The sequence below is a fragment of the Thunnus maccoyii genome, chromosome 2 (genome assembly GCF_910596095.1).
Source record: "Thunnus maccoyii chromosome 2, fThuMac1.1, whole genome shotgun sequence".
NCBI lineage: Eukaryota > Metazoa > Chordata > Actinopteri > Scombriformes > Scombridae > Thunnus > Thunnus maccoyii.
This window is the reverse complement of record NC_056534.1, coordinates 13,667,833-13,682,416: the sequence shown is the minus strand read 5'-3', so window position 1 is coordinate 13,682,416 and position 14,584 is coordinate 13,667,833. Positions and strand designations below refer to the sequence as shown.

The following is a 14,584-nucleotide window of genomic DNA, read 5'->3' as shown; positions in this document are numbered from 1 at the left end:
TTGCCCTACTACGCGGATGGCACGTATCATCTAAATGCTGAATGATATGCATTCCCCCCGCTTCCCTGTAGAAAGTCTCTCGTACTATGTGTACACCACCTGGGGTTTGTTCATCCTACTTAGGCAATGACGATTAAAAACATGTTGATGATTAAATAACATGTTTACCCTCAGTGTAGTCAGAAATACATATTCAGTGGGAACACCGCGTATAGGCTACAGCCTGACTTCAGATCAGATTATTAACATGCTGAGAATTATCACTAAATAATGTGTTGTTCAACAAAACTGTGTCAAGTACATTATGAATTGATATTCCTGATGCCTGCTTGAAAACATTCTTCCCATTCTGCAGCATCTAGATGCCAAGGTGCTGCAAGCTTTAGATTGCATTTTGTACATTTGCTTGATTTTGTTGCACAATAAATTTGGGGAGGGCTTTTACCAATGTGTTGCAGGTTAGTTAGTGTTTTAAATCAAATGAAAATGTATTCATGAAAAGTAGCCGCAGAGGTGTGTTAGATTTCACTGGATTTGAGTTTGGGTAGCTATGTTTGGACAAATGGATCGAAACTATAAAATGACTGCAGATGTTGGATAACAGATGTTAGTCCAGCAAAGGAAAATTTGAATCAAGATGATTACTTTGAGCAACTTCCATATTTTTGTCTCTTGGCAACAAATAAGTCACTTTTTCTCTCTGAGAAAAATGTTTCGCCTGGATCTTTAAGGGGTCTCTTGACAGAACACCTGCTCAGATGTAAATGTTAACATGTACAGACATGTGCGCTCCCCAGTGTTGTAAAGTAAAAATTACATACTCAACTGCTGTACCTATAGATACATTTTTGATGTTAGTTAGTTAGTTACAGTTCAAGATGGACATCAAACAGCATGTAATTTATTTGTGTATTTCCATTTTATACAACTCAGTAATTCTACTCTACTTCCAATTACATTTGGATAACTTTTCAAATGATAATTTTCATCCAAACTATTTAATCAGCTAATAAAATATGATAAATTATTATACGTTAAACTAAGCAACAGTAAATAAAATACTTTAAAGTAGAGAATGAAAATTCATTCTTGACCCTGGAAATCAATGTGGTGAAATTGTGTTTTTTCTGCATCGGATGTGAGTGGTCTCTGATCTTTCTTTGTCCATCCACTTTCTCCTGTCAGTGATTTTGAGGGAAACGGTCAAAGTCATCAAAAGTTCTGGAGAGAGTTAGAAAAAGGATCTTGAGTTACTTAAGAATTTTTTATCAAACTTAAAGCACTGTAGCTCCACCTCGACCAGCTGCAACATTAAAATGCTACTTACACATTAATCTATCATTAATAATACAGTAATGGTCCGGATTCTTGATGCGAAGACATCAGTGGTCCTTCCCTTAGGCACTCTTTGATGCTGCTGACTTGAGCTAAAGGAGGAAAGCAGGTGAAGCCTGAGACAAACAGAATGTCAGAACAGTAGCCAATGTGTCACTCCTTTTGGGATATAATGCAGCGATACAGTAGAGAAGGGAGACCAGACAACAGGAGGGGAGAAGATTAGAAAAGCCATCTTTACTATGATGCACTGTCTAGCTGTTTGTGTGTCATTTATAAAGGTTACCTTCTGCTCCTCTGTCTGCCACATACGGTACACACATCCGCATGTGCATTTCACCATGAAAGAGGGATTTTTGATAAATATAGACAGTGAAGCAATATGAATCCCATCTGAAACTTTGATCTAGTTTTAAGCGTCTGGGCTTTGCACATGGAAACAACTGTGGTGTATAACAGAGGGTCTCTGGTGACTTTCAGTCATGTGCATGTGTGTGTGTGTGTGTGTGTGCGCATGTGTGTACAGTATTTGCACATATGGGTCTGTGTTGATAGTTAGTGAAAACTGGCCTATTTTGAAACTCCTTCCACTTTATTTTCCTGTGTGACCTTTGGTTAGACAGATTGATAAAATTGTTTACATAATTATCGGGACTTTCCAAAAGTTTTCTCTTGTGTCTCAGCTTTCTTTTCCTTTTATTCGTTTCTCTTTTCAATTCTTGGGATCCAGGAACAACATATTTAGTTAATACACAACCAATACAAAGAGTAACAACAACCACAATCACAAAAATAACAGTAATCAGTAATAATTAATACTAATATGATCATCATGACTTCCATATACACCTTTACCAAGCCGGTAGAAACAGTAAAACAATATACTTCATAAATAATACACAGTAAAAGAATAAACACAAAAGCATCCATCAGAGAAAAGAACAAGAGGTAAGGGAGGAAATTTTTAAATAGAAAAGGAAACAACCTCTGCCCCTTTTCCCACACCTTCTTTCTCTCTTTTTTCATTTGTGCTCTTGCACTCCCTTCTCCAGGTGCACTCACTGACCCACCGCAGCCTGAGTGGAGATACAGTAGGAGGACTGGCTTTGTAGAATATGGAAGCCAAGGTGCAAAAGTTTAAATGACCTGAAAGAATATACATGAAGAGACACCTAAGGGTCTTAAAATAGCCTAATACTACACTTTCCTAGGAAAACATAACACACTTCTGTACCAATTAAAAAACACAGGAACACTGCACACTATTCATAGCTGCTCTGTTCTGTCGGGGAAAAAAAACACAACTCAAATGGGAAACAAGTTTTTTCTTTGTGTTTTCCAAATGAACAATTCTGATACATTACACTTTGAAGCCTGTGGAAGATCAAAGCTAATCACAGCCGTGTGGTGAAAAAAAAAATGGCTTTATGAGAGTAAAACAATATCTGAACCTGATTTTAACAAAAGAGGCGAGATGTCAAATCAATTAGCCTGCATCCTGTTCCAAACTGCTTGGCCTGTGATCATTTGCCTCTGAGGCAGTAAAAACCTCTAGAAATGAGCAACCACCTCTTGTAGAGGTTTGTGCACTGATGAACTGCGCATTAATTATGCCAGATACGGGTGGGCTGCGTTTCTGGAGTCTCAGTTCATCTATTTGTAATAATAAAGTAACAGCAAGGTTTTCTGCTAACTGGAAAGAAACTGTTTATGTTATGCATGACTGGATATACTGTAAGCGCTTTCCAGTACAATGCTATGATTTATAAATAGCACTGAAGCCCTCTGCGAGCTACCGTGGACCCACAGCTGTTTAGAATTTGTATATAGATACAATTATACACCCTTGTAACACAGGAACTGTTTCATTATTTTCCGTCTATGCTTGCCCACAGCTCCTAAAAGTCAAAACAATAAACAACCTCATACTAATTATTAGCTTCAACATCTCTTTTCTACTTCTTCTGCTGCACCTTTTTTTTTTCCCCCTCCACTTATCTCCACTGTGTGGCACCTGGCACTGGCTTTAAGGTGCTTGGTTATTATTAAGACATCAGTGTCAGCGTCTAATCAGTATTTGTGTGCATTTGGTTTATTAATTACATCGGCTGGTACAAACTCAGAGCACTTGGCGAAAAATATCAAAAGCTGACGCCTGTGTCATGATTAATTTCGCAGTGAACAGTCTCCGCGATGTCAGTGGTAATTAGGCATCACCCATTGCATAACACACCATGTGTCAGGGTGGGTGGCATGTGTGTGTGCATGTGCGTGTGGACAAGTGTGTGAGTGAGAGAGGAGGAGAGAGAGAGAGAGAGAGAGAGGAAGGTGGGGGGGGGGGATAAAGAGACAAAGAAAAAGAGATATGGCTTCAACTATTTCCTTTGTAAACCAAGAGGAAGTTTTGAAGTAGCTGTCTTGTACTTTCTAAGTGTTGGACTTTTAAATGTAATCAGTATATATAGAAAATCTCTGAAGCCCAGAGTGTCTTCAGTATAGTAATATAATGGATAGTGACTTCTAAAAACCAGTGAGAAAATTACCTGTGATGGTGACAGTTAATGGGGATCTGAATTTAAAAAAAAACAAAAAAACATAAACATGAATGAAAGCCTATGGCGATCCAAATGTTGTTACCAGGTGGTGGAAACAAATGCAGCACAATGACTTTTAAGTGCACAGCATGATGACTGGCCTCCATAATAGTCTATTTTATTTATAACAATTATCCATTTATGCATCTTCTACAGTTTGGTAGAATCCATGAAGTATTATTGTCTTGTAGCTAGATTAAATCTTTATTTTTGCCAGGTTGGACACATCTAATTTTCAGCAGTGACCTGAAGTATGCCTGGCATGCTGTACGTCTGCAAAAACTTTGGTTCAAACTTTGCACAGAATTAACTACAAAAGGGTTTATTAATCCTGTGAGTGAGTCCCCCCCCTCCCCACCCCCCCATCGTCTTTTTCTCAAAAATAAACAATGGCCCATAACACTCAAATTAACACAGATTGGGATTTGATGTGCTGTGCAGCCAGATGGCTTGCTCACTCACTCTCTGGCGGGCTGGCAGTGCAGCTGAGGACGAAGGCACTTCCAGAGCGGATTTGAAAGAATCTAGGCCAGAGAGAGTGGGGCTGCTCTCGGAGACTAGCCGCCAGTGCTGTCATGTTTTAGTGCACATTTTCTATTTGAGGAAGACGCTACATAGAGAGATGTGCAGTGTGCCTGTGTGTGTTTGTTTGTGTGCATGCGTGTGTGTGTGTGCGTGTGTGTGTGTGTGTGTGTTTGTGTGAGCAATGACTGGAAGAGGAGGAATGCCTTGATAGAAATGAAGGGAACGAAGACTCATCTTAGAGCTGTGTAAACAAGCTTGTGGAAAAAATAAATTCCATCCTGCATTTTTCTCCTGTCCACCTACAGTATATCTACAGGCTTCAATGTAGACTTGACACAATGATGCTTGGAGACGTCAGAATATCTTTAAATAACTGAGGGTGATAGATAGAATAAATAGTTCTGGTTATTTTAACACCAAATGACGTGAACATAGTAGCTATGTACAGAGATCCATACTCAGTGAAATGTAAATGTGCTTGAGATTGATGTGTGAGGCAGTATGGTGTATGTACAGTATGCATCAATGTATACTGGCTCCAGCACCGGTGTAGAGATCAGCACTTTTGTAAACACTGTAGTGCAGACATTCAAATGCAACTTTTAGAGCTAGTCATTATTCAAAAGCCTAGCCTCCATCTGGAAAGTGGCAAACTTGGCTGTTTTCCTGGTGTTGCTGTGGAGGAAAACTGGATCTGTGTGAAATTGCAGGACTCATGATACTTGGCTAAGGTGTAAATTTGTCTGGCTTTGATGATCATTTTCTTCACAGCCTAACTTTTGCCAATGGGGAAGGGTTAAAGTTGTTACAAGACTTAAAAACTTTTCAGGTTGTGAACATGGGTTTTTCGGTCTTCGGTGGCTGATTGTAGCAGAGTGAACACGGAGAAAAGAGTATAGGATTGGGACAAGTAATATCGTACTGGCCTGTCATGCTGCAGACTGCACTCAACTGAGGTAATAATTTAGACTATTTTGACCATCACGCATTTCCTGATATCAGATGAAATTGTTTTTCTAAAAGCACCCATGAGTACATTTTCTCAATATTCCCCCTGAAATTTGACAGCACAAGAGTCAAAGAGTGTTTTTTGTTGAACATTTGTGTAAGGACAGTTAAGGACTCAGCCAGGAAATAGGTGTGTTATGGTCTGGGGCTAAGATAATTTTGATTATTGAATAATCTGCCGATTATTTTCTTAATCATTTCATAATTTTCTCTGTAAAATGTCTGAAAAAAGTGAAAATGGCAGAGCCTCTTTTCATGGTGACGGTTTCAAATTGCTTGTTTTTTCCAAACCCAAAGATATTCTGTGTACAATCAGAGAAAAGCTGCATCATCATATTTGAGCTGAAACTAGCAAATATTTGTCATTTTTGCTTGAAAAGTGACTCAAATGTATTAAAAATTAATTATCAAAATAGCTGACAAATTTTCTGTTGATCGATTCATCGCCTCATTGTTTCAGCTACATTATGATCCTACACAGTGATCTCACCTTGGATAGAAACGTATATATTCCTTTAGCAGGCACTAATAATGACCTGATGATGAACTGACAAAAGCTGGCATTAAATAAACCCACAGAAGACACACAAGCACAGTAATTTGAAGTTACTGTATCTGGAAACTGACTAATATATCAATATGGTGAAACATTTAAGAAAAGATTATCTTTAAAAGGAAGCAATATCAATTGTCAATTCCTGTCTTCGTCAGGTCCTTTTGTTTTCTGAAGAAAAGTCCTGATAATACCTCAACAGCACGTCAAAATGACTCCTTTACCAAAAAACAGGGTGGATGAAGCTCACCAGCAGATTCATATTAATTACAAACTGGCAAAGTTGTTAATATAACTCTGAACTCAAAGCCAGGAGTCTGTGTGAATGGCCTGAAGTGCCAGACAACACCTTCTGTTTCGATCGATGGCCATCAGCATGCACACCCCCTCACACAAGCAAGCCTGCTCTGCTATATATACACACCAGCTCTGACTGCCCGAGAGGAACCTCCTAGTACAAACTAACTTTTTCTTTCTTTCTTATTTTACTATTCTTTAGCAACCTCATTATCTCTGTGTTTGTGAAGGGCTGCAGATGTGCTTCCAGCATCTCAGAGGAATTTCATTTATTTTTAAGATTAGAATCAAGACAAAGTAAAGGGAAAATTCTCCAGTACAAAGTAACAACAGCAAGCTCTTATGTGTCTGTTTGTTTTTGAAGCAAATGAAATAAAACTGCAACGTAGAAGATAAATTAGGAACATATGTGTGTTCTGACAGTACGGATATCAAACACGACTGAATTGGGTTATCTGTAATGAGTAAACACATTTCCCCCTAACAATACTATACTTAGCAATGCTGTAGCCAATTGTTTTGGTGTTTCATGTAAAATAAAAAAAATAGTGGTTAGGCTATAAAACTGACCACACTGCAACTGTGTTTGTGTTTGCATTGTATTGTAAACAACAATATTTTGTTTCCTACCCTCTGAAAATCTGTCAATATCATATGATATGATTGAAGTTTCCCAAATCAAGGTCACCTTACTGGCTTTTTCTCTTTAACCATATCACAAGGTCATCACCGGAGGATGGAGTTTGCTCAGTTGTCATAGAGATGGATATTGACATGCAAGCTCGGTAGCTGTTATGATTTCATTCATAGCATTTTTAGGGCTTCTTGTCCAAGTTGGCTTAAAAGTGAAGCAAGAAAAAATTCCTTCTTTATCTTGTAAATAGCAGTTTGACAAAACAATCCCAAATTGAGGTCCTCTTACTAGCTTTTATCATACAAATGCATCTGTTGAAATACAAGGTCCAGAATGAACTTTCACTCTTCACTAAGCCAACATGTATAAGATAGTCCTTAAATCAACAGCTATTGATCCATTGGTTGGCTGGGGGAAGACCCCGTAATATGATTGAAAGCTCTGGAAAAAGCTGGTGAGTTGTGATTGTTTTGTCAAACTCTAAATATTATGTTTTTAGTTTGATCGTTGTTAGAAAAAATCTTAAAGGAATAATTTGACATTTTGACTTCCTGGAGTCTTGTTGTTGCAATGAGGTTGCCAGGCAACCAGCAGGCACTCCAGGAAACCGCAACTGGTTGTTTTTACTTTCTTTCTTTCTTTTTTAACAGATTAAACAAATTAGATGTAACATGTCTTAGTTAGTGAGCTTTAGAGGTGCTGCTAGGCAGATTTTGTTACCTTTGGAGAGAGCTGTGCTAGCTGTTTCCCCTTGTTTCAAGCCTTTATGCTAAGCTAAGCTAACCAGCTGCTGGCTGTAGCTTCATAGGTAGTGTGGATGTGAGATTTATATTGATCTTCTCATCTAACTCTTGGCCAGAAAATGAATAGGCATACTTCCCAAAATGTCACATAATTCCTTTAAATGTTATTATTATGTTAGTCTGGACACTTTAAAAGACAAGTATTGGTCTGTCAAGGTCATTTTGCAAATAAACTAGTGCAAATAAACCTGAATTATTAATATTTACATTTATGTTGAAAATTTAGCCATAAATGGACAGCAGTTACTTTACCAGAGAAAACAAATACATTTTCCCTGATGTTTGAAATGCTTACATATGTATCTCTGTGGAGAAACCTTTGTGTTTTCTTCATGGAACTAATTTTTCTTTTTCGCTATGACACTTTATGAAGACTCACAAACCTTCTTCCTCCTTTTAGAAATATACCTCCTCTTATCCAACTGGTTACTGTACATACTGACTGAGCAACATGCCTGTCAAATATCATTTTATCTGAGGAAAATTGGCAACTTTGGCACCTCTACTTTTATTATTAAGTATTTTTTTAAAGCCCCGGAGCAGTCTGCTCGGCTTATTTGAATAGTGGTTAAAATGTGTGCCATAAAGAGCAGAGCAAGAATGTCCTTTTGAAAAACATTTACTTTTCATTCTTGCAACTGCATAAATGCTGCACTGCCGGAGTTGGCAGACGGGAGGGGATGAAAGTTTTCACTTTTATGGTGATTGTTTGGTGAGTGAAATCCATTGAGGAATAAGTATGGGTCTTGGTGGTGATACTGAACATCGATTGTGTGCAGTGAACAAGTATTTCATACATTAAGGAATGCTGTGCTTATGTGGAAAAGTTTAAAAAGTAGACTTGACTTCCTCCTTTGGTAGAAGTTGTCCATCTACAATATGAGTGTTCTTTCTGTTTACTTCAGTTATTATGCTGCCAGGCATTGTGAATGAGAGAAGGAAGAAACACTGAGAGGAATATGGTAAACTGTGTCCTTGGTTTCTATTAACAAGCAAAATTCTCATGGCTGGGTCCATGTGACTTATCAAGCACGGAGCAATTGTTGTGGAGTGTTTGTGGAGTGAGTTTGGTGGAGTGAGAATAACAGACTTATCACTCTACCAGAAATACTGGTCTTTGTCTAATTCGAGAGCCTGCCTTTTAAGTGTGGTTAAGCCAAAATTACAAAAGAGAAAAAATAACATATTTTCTTTCTTTACTTCTAGTGCTATCTACACATAATTTTGTTTTTTATATGTCCAGGTTTTCCTCCATCTCAATACAATAGAGGTGAATGGAATTTAGTTTGTGTTGCCACAGCATTGAAAAGTTGCATTTGAAAAATCTGCAGCAAACTATTTTCTGTCCCTGATTCTCTGGATACTCCACAGACTATAGAAATAGTTCCCATGAAAACTATTGACAGTGCTTTCTGTGAATTATCCAGAGTAAAGAGGATGCTGTCTCCAGAAACAGACATTATTGTGGAAATGTTAGAGAAAGCTATCTAAAACAAAACCTGGGCAAACCAAACTATCTGTAACGCTACATACTCCTAAGAGTAAGTTAAAAAAAACAAAAAACATTTACATCTAACTTGAGTGAACCAACCCTTTAAATCTGCATTAATTAATATTTTTATATTGTAATCTAAATTGTAATGATTATAATGATGAACCCATAGAGAATTATCACAGCACTCTGTAGTTCGCCTCAGCTTTACAGAGGGTTTTAGCATCTTTCAGCTTTGTTTAGTTGTACATCCCACAACTTTACTATTTTAGTTCACCTCTCTTATAAGCTGTGGTTAAAGCTGCAGCATGCAGCTGTTTTCAGCAAAAAGCTCTGATAAACCAACTGTACACTACCTGCCCTCCACCAGGCAGCAGGGAGACAAAGTTAGCAACTAGCTGGTGAACATAGTGGAGCGTTAAGCAGCTAAAAAGTCAGATATTTCCCTTAGAAGATGGTGGAGGCCAAAACAGAGCTATAAGGAGAATTGGACTTACATTTGCCAGGTTTAATGCTAAAGTTGTTTTGTGTCTGCTGGATGTGTAAATAGGGAACCATTTGCTAACATATTTAGCATATCAACATTGTAAGATAATAATATGTCAATGTTCTGTCCTCAACTTGTTGTGCTGCCCCTAAGTGGCCACAAAAGATCAATTAATACTTTAAAGTCACTTCTCTTTCAGAAATACTAGACTAATTCAAGAGCACACCTTACAGTTGTCCTTTTATCATCATGCAACACATACTGTAGCACTTGTAGGTCCCAAACTAGGTCAAGAGTCACTCCAAAATGAATCTATAATCCAGCACTCACATATCCAAATGCATGTAGATGCTAAGCTCTTACCAATTTTTTCTTCATGATGTACAGAGATTTTAAGGTTGAGTATTAAGATTTACATTTTGCATATTCTCTCTTATACCTTCTTATTTGTCTTAATTAAAACCTCCTCTTCTCCCATGTTTTATGCATCCTCAGTCCTATTCTGACCTACAGGAGAATATTGCTACAAGAATTATCTCTTTGATTGCCTGTGTAGGAGGAACATTTACAGTAACGAGGAACCTGGGAACAGGATTTACCGTTCCATATGCCCCCCAATGACATTACTTCAAGTGATGATGATGACAGCCATAAATCGGTCCTGATGGCCCACAACAGTTAAAACCTGCATGGGATTTGTTTTGCACACCACTGGCTAACCAAGGCTTGCTTAATAAACCATTTCATCACTTTCAATTAGAGTATTGCTATGTGACTTCTATGATAAAATGTTGCAGCAAATTGCATCAAATGCCTTTCAACGCTGATTTTGCCTGCATCCACTGTTAGCAGAGTCTTCTCTAAATATTTGGGAGGAATATTCGTGGGAATAATCTCCACTCTATGTTATTTTCAGCCTGTCACTCTCCATCTCCCGTAGAGGCATCATTCCTCATCTACACTGTCATCCCAGCACATGTTCCATTTACCACACATTAATCTCACTCAGCTTCACATCATTCGCTCTTGTCTTGTCCCTTGGGATACAACGATACAACAGCAGAAGAACATGCTCTGCTTGCCAAAACACGGTGCGGCTGTGGCACTAAGCACTAAATGGAAACTTATAGCGCTAATTAACATTTTGTATCACTTACAATTGTAACACCAATCCAAAATTCAGTGTTATACCCCAAGCCTAATGTAACAGTGTCCCAGCAAGGCCTTTATAAACTTGTCTCAGTGCTCCTGAGCTAACCTTTTGATAAGCCCTCGAGACAGTGTAAATTAAAGGCATTAAATCATGATTTGGTGGCGTGTGAGGGTGCTCATGGAGACATCCCCTTCACAGTCTAGTGGTCAGGGTGGAAGTGTGTGGTGGTCAGTGCAGACAGGTCATCCCACTGCAGTGACGGATGGCTTTCATCAAGGGGCCATGGGCTCACTGGGGAAATGTACGTGGACACCGCTGCCAAAGGAGCTGATATTTATCTACCAGCAGCCAGCTTGCCAGGGCACAAGGAGAGAGAGGCAAAGATAGAAAGTTTAGTTAAGAGAGCCACAGAGTGGTCACTTCTATATTAAAAGCTTTTATTGGACATCTCCTGCATCCCCTGTACACATTTGTGGTTACAGGCAAATCCAATGTGGGAAGTAGATCTAATCCTAAGTGTGATTTCAACTCAAAGACATGTATTCCTACAACATGCCTCACAGCTGCCCATCGCTGCTCTCATTCAATAGCAAATGGACACATCCGGAGATTGAAATGAAGCCAATTAGCAGAGGCACAGCTGATTTTAAAGCACTGATTAAGGGAGATGTGCCGTGCTGGCTCTAGGATCTATTCCCTCACTGCAGACCTGCCTCAGCTTGGGCTGCCATTAATATCCCATGAGGCATTGGGCCACGCTCCTGGCCAGTAGCCAGATTCCCAGTTATCTGTCTAAACAATTTTGCAGGCTATTTCAGGAAGAGGGAACTCGCTGGCCATGCCTCTCAGTGCTGTTATGGCAACAGCACAGTTCATCTTAAACATAACATAGGGAGGTGACCCACTATCCAAAGCCCAGCACAGTCAACATTTTGTAAGAGAAATTACATTTTACATTCAGAGCCAGTTTATGATGCTGTAGTAAGAATGAAGGACCTCAAGGACAGGTATTTTATGACATCATATCATTTTATCTATTAGCACCAACAAGAAGTATGATCAAGCTGTGGTTCAAGGTCATTTTTATTTATCTCAAATTACACTAAGACAACTATTTTGCTGCTATAGGCTGATGAACGGAATTATACGATAATTAGCAGAGAAGCTTGCATGAGTGATTCTAATTTGAATTTGCTCAATCCTGAAAATAATTGCTTATCTCTTTCACCGCTCTTAGGATCCCTTAATCCTTGAGAACTGTGTAATTGTTGCAGGATTGGAAATGCAGGGAGTCCAATATAGAAATGCATATGAATGATGTGATGTTAATGAATGGCACCTAGGTTAATAAGAGTTTTCAGGCTGCGCAGCCCACAGTAGTTTAAAACTTATAGGAGACTGAGACTAATCATCACTTATCATTCATTTCATTAATCTAACTGCCTTTTATAATTATAGTAAGCTTGTTTCGTTCCTCCAACAATATTTGTCATAGGATAATGTTGGAAATTGAGTTTCAAACAGCAGTTGACAAAACAATCTCACCAAGGTCCATTTAATAGCTGTTCTAGAGCTTCTTCATCAGCAGATGGAGTTTGTCCAGTCGTCAATTTCAAATTCACGTTCAAGTATTCATCTTTTCTGAGCATTTAAGAACTTCTTGTCCATGTTGGGATGAAGGTTGAGGTTTAAAGTTCAGTCTTGACCTTGGAGGCAGCTGTTGACAAAACAATCTCATCTCAAGGTATGATAATAAAAGATCTCTTCCAGACATGTATTAAGAAATATAAAAAATACTCTGCTTTGAACAAAGTTGTGCGTCTGATATGTTTTTTCCACAATATACATATATATATATATATGTATATATATATATAATTACCTAGTTAAAAACTTTAAAATAGCATCTACTGCTTCTCCCTCATTAAAAATCCAGAACCTATGAATATGCAAACATATTTCATTTCAGAAGTAGGGCTTGCTGTCTCCTACTTCACTCTAAAGTCCATTCTCAGTGTATGTGCGCTGGAGGTTTCAAGTTTCCACATCACACTTCTGTAAGTTGAATATATTGAACATTGTGTAAGTTGGCTTCCAAACTAGTTGTGATGTCATAAATCATGCTCAATGAACAGAGAGATGCAGATGAATGTGAAAACAACCCTCCAATGTCAAACTCTGCACATACATCATTCTGCTCAGAGAAGCACAAACATCCAACTGTAGGAACAATTAGAATGGAGGACTTTAATCAAGGTCATAATTAATAAATCAAAGTTTATGTTAAGGCCCACTGTTTAGTCTATATTGGAAGTGATGATAAGGACTAATTAGCCAGGGTGTTCATACAATGTTATCTATGAAGCAGGATATATGAGATCCTGAGTTGAAGCTCATTTCTGTTAACCTTTCATTTTTACTCCAACAAAGGTGCAGAAAAAAAGAAGCTTAAATGTATTTAAATATGAATTTACATGTAGTCGGAATAATAATCCACAATTGAAATCGACTGACCAAACTCTTTAATAATGTAGTGATGTGCTGTGAACTATTTGCCAGTGCAGTTTGTCGTTTGATAAATGAGACCCTTGCTGCTTCAAATACTTTTGCATTTCTAGTAATTGATGTGCAATTTAACAACTCTTTGACCACTTTAGAAGCCCATTAGTTGCTTCATGGTGCTTTGAAAAGTCACATATAAGCGGCAATTGTCAGACCTCTTTTAAAGCTGACCCATAATACTAATTTTACTTTCATCTTTAAATGACACACCAGTGTAGTTGGCTTGGTGATTGGGATTTAATTTGTCCTTTTATATTTTCTGTTTCCAATATTTTGTCCACTCACCGTCAGATATGATCTATCATGGATATTTCATGACAAGCACTGACATTAAGATGCACAGTGAATAAATAAGATGTAACTGATGCCAAACATCTTTTTCATATTCATTTATAAAAGACTAGTAGTCGGATCATGTCATGATGTTATCCAGAAGCAGACAGGCCTCCGATATTTTCAGTTTAATATTCTGCACCTTGTCGATTCCTGAGGCACTGCTTACAGCTGCATATGTTCTAGGCTTTTTCTGCAACCAGTGTGAACAGTTACACCTTACAAAAGTGATTAAAACGAATATGTCACTAATTAGCTCCCAGCAATCCACAACCTGCGAGCAAACAAAGCTGAGAACTTCTGTGTAGTCAGTAGAAAATGCATATTTAGAGGCATCTGTTTTTTTTTATTCAGAAACATAACATTAATATAAAATTGTTGATGATTACAAAACATTAACCTACTTGGTTTTTGGCTGCTACCCTAATATTAGTTTTACTCTTAATCTTCACTAAGAAATGCTCTAAATTGATATTGATATCAGCCATTTTATTGCTTGTAGTGTAATTGACAAATAGTGATTTTCAAAAACAAAATTTAAGTTTTAAGTTCAGTATACGTCTAGAGAACAGGCATCACATTCCTCATTAGTACGTCACTGTAATGGGAGGAGGAGTGACAAGGGAGTGTATACTCTGCAAAGAAAATATGCATATTGTACTACTAACATTATCAAGATCACCAAAATAGACTATTTTCCTTTCCAAATGAAACACATTCTGATGCTGCTATGCCCTTAAGAGAATTAACATTAATGCAAATGTAATGCGATGATGAATATTGTAACAATGTCCTTTTAAACCAAATG

The 14,584-nt window shown here is 37.9% G+C and overlaps 1 long non-coding RNA gene across 1 annotated transcript; it reads left to right on the top strand.

Moving 5' to 3' along the window:
* Positions 1-7,130: 7,130 nt before the first annotated feature.
* Positions 7,131-10,484, top strand: LOC121887283. Its single transcript, XR_006092954.1, has 2 exons — positions 7,131-7,400; positions 10,285-10,484. It is a non-coding gene; the product is annotated as an uncharacterized LOC121887283 (long non-coding RNA).
* Positions 10,485-14,584: the final 4,100 nt, after the last annotated feature.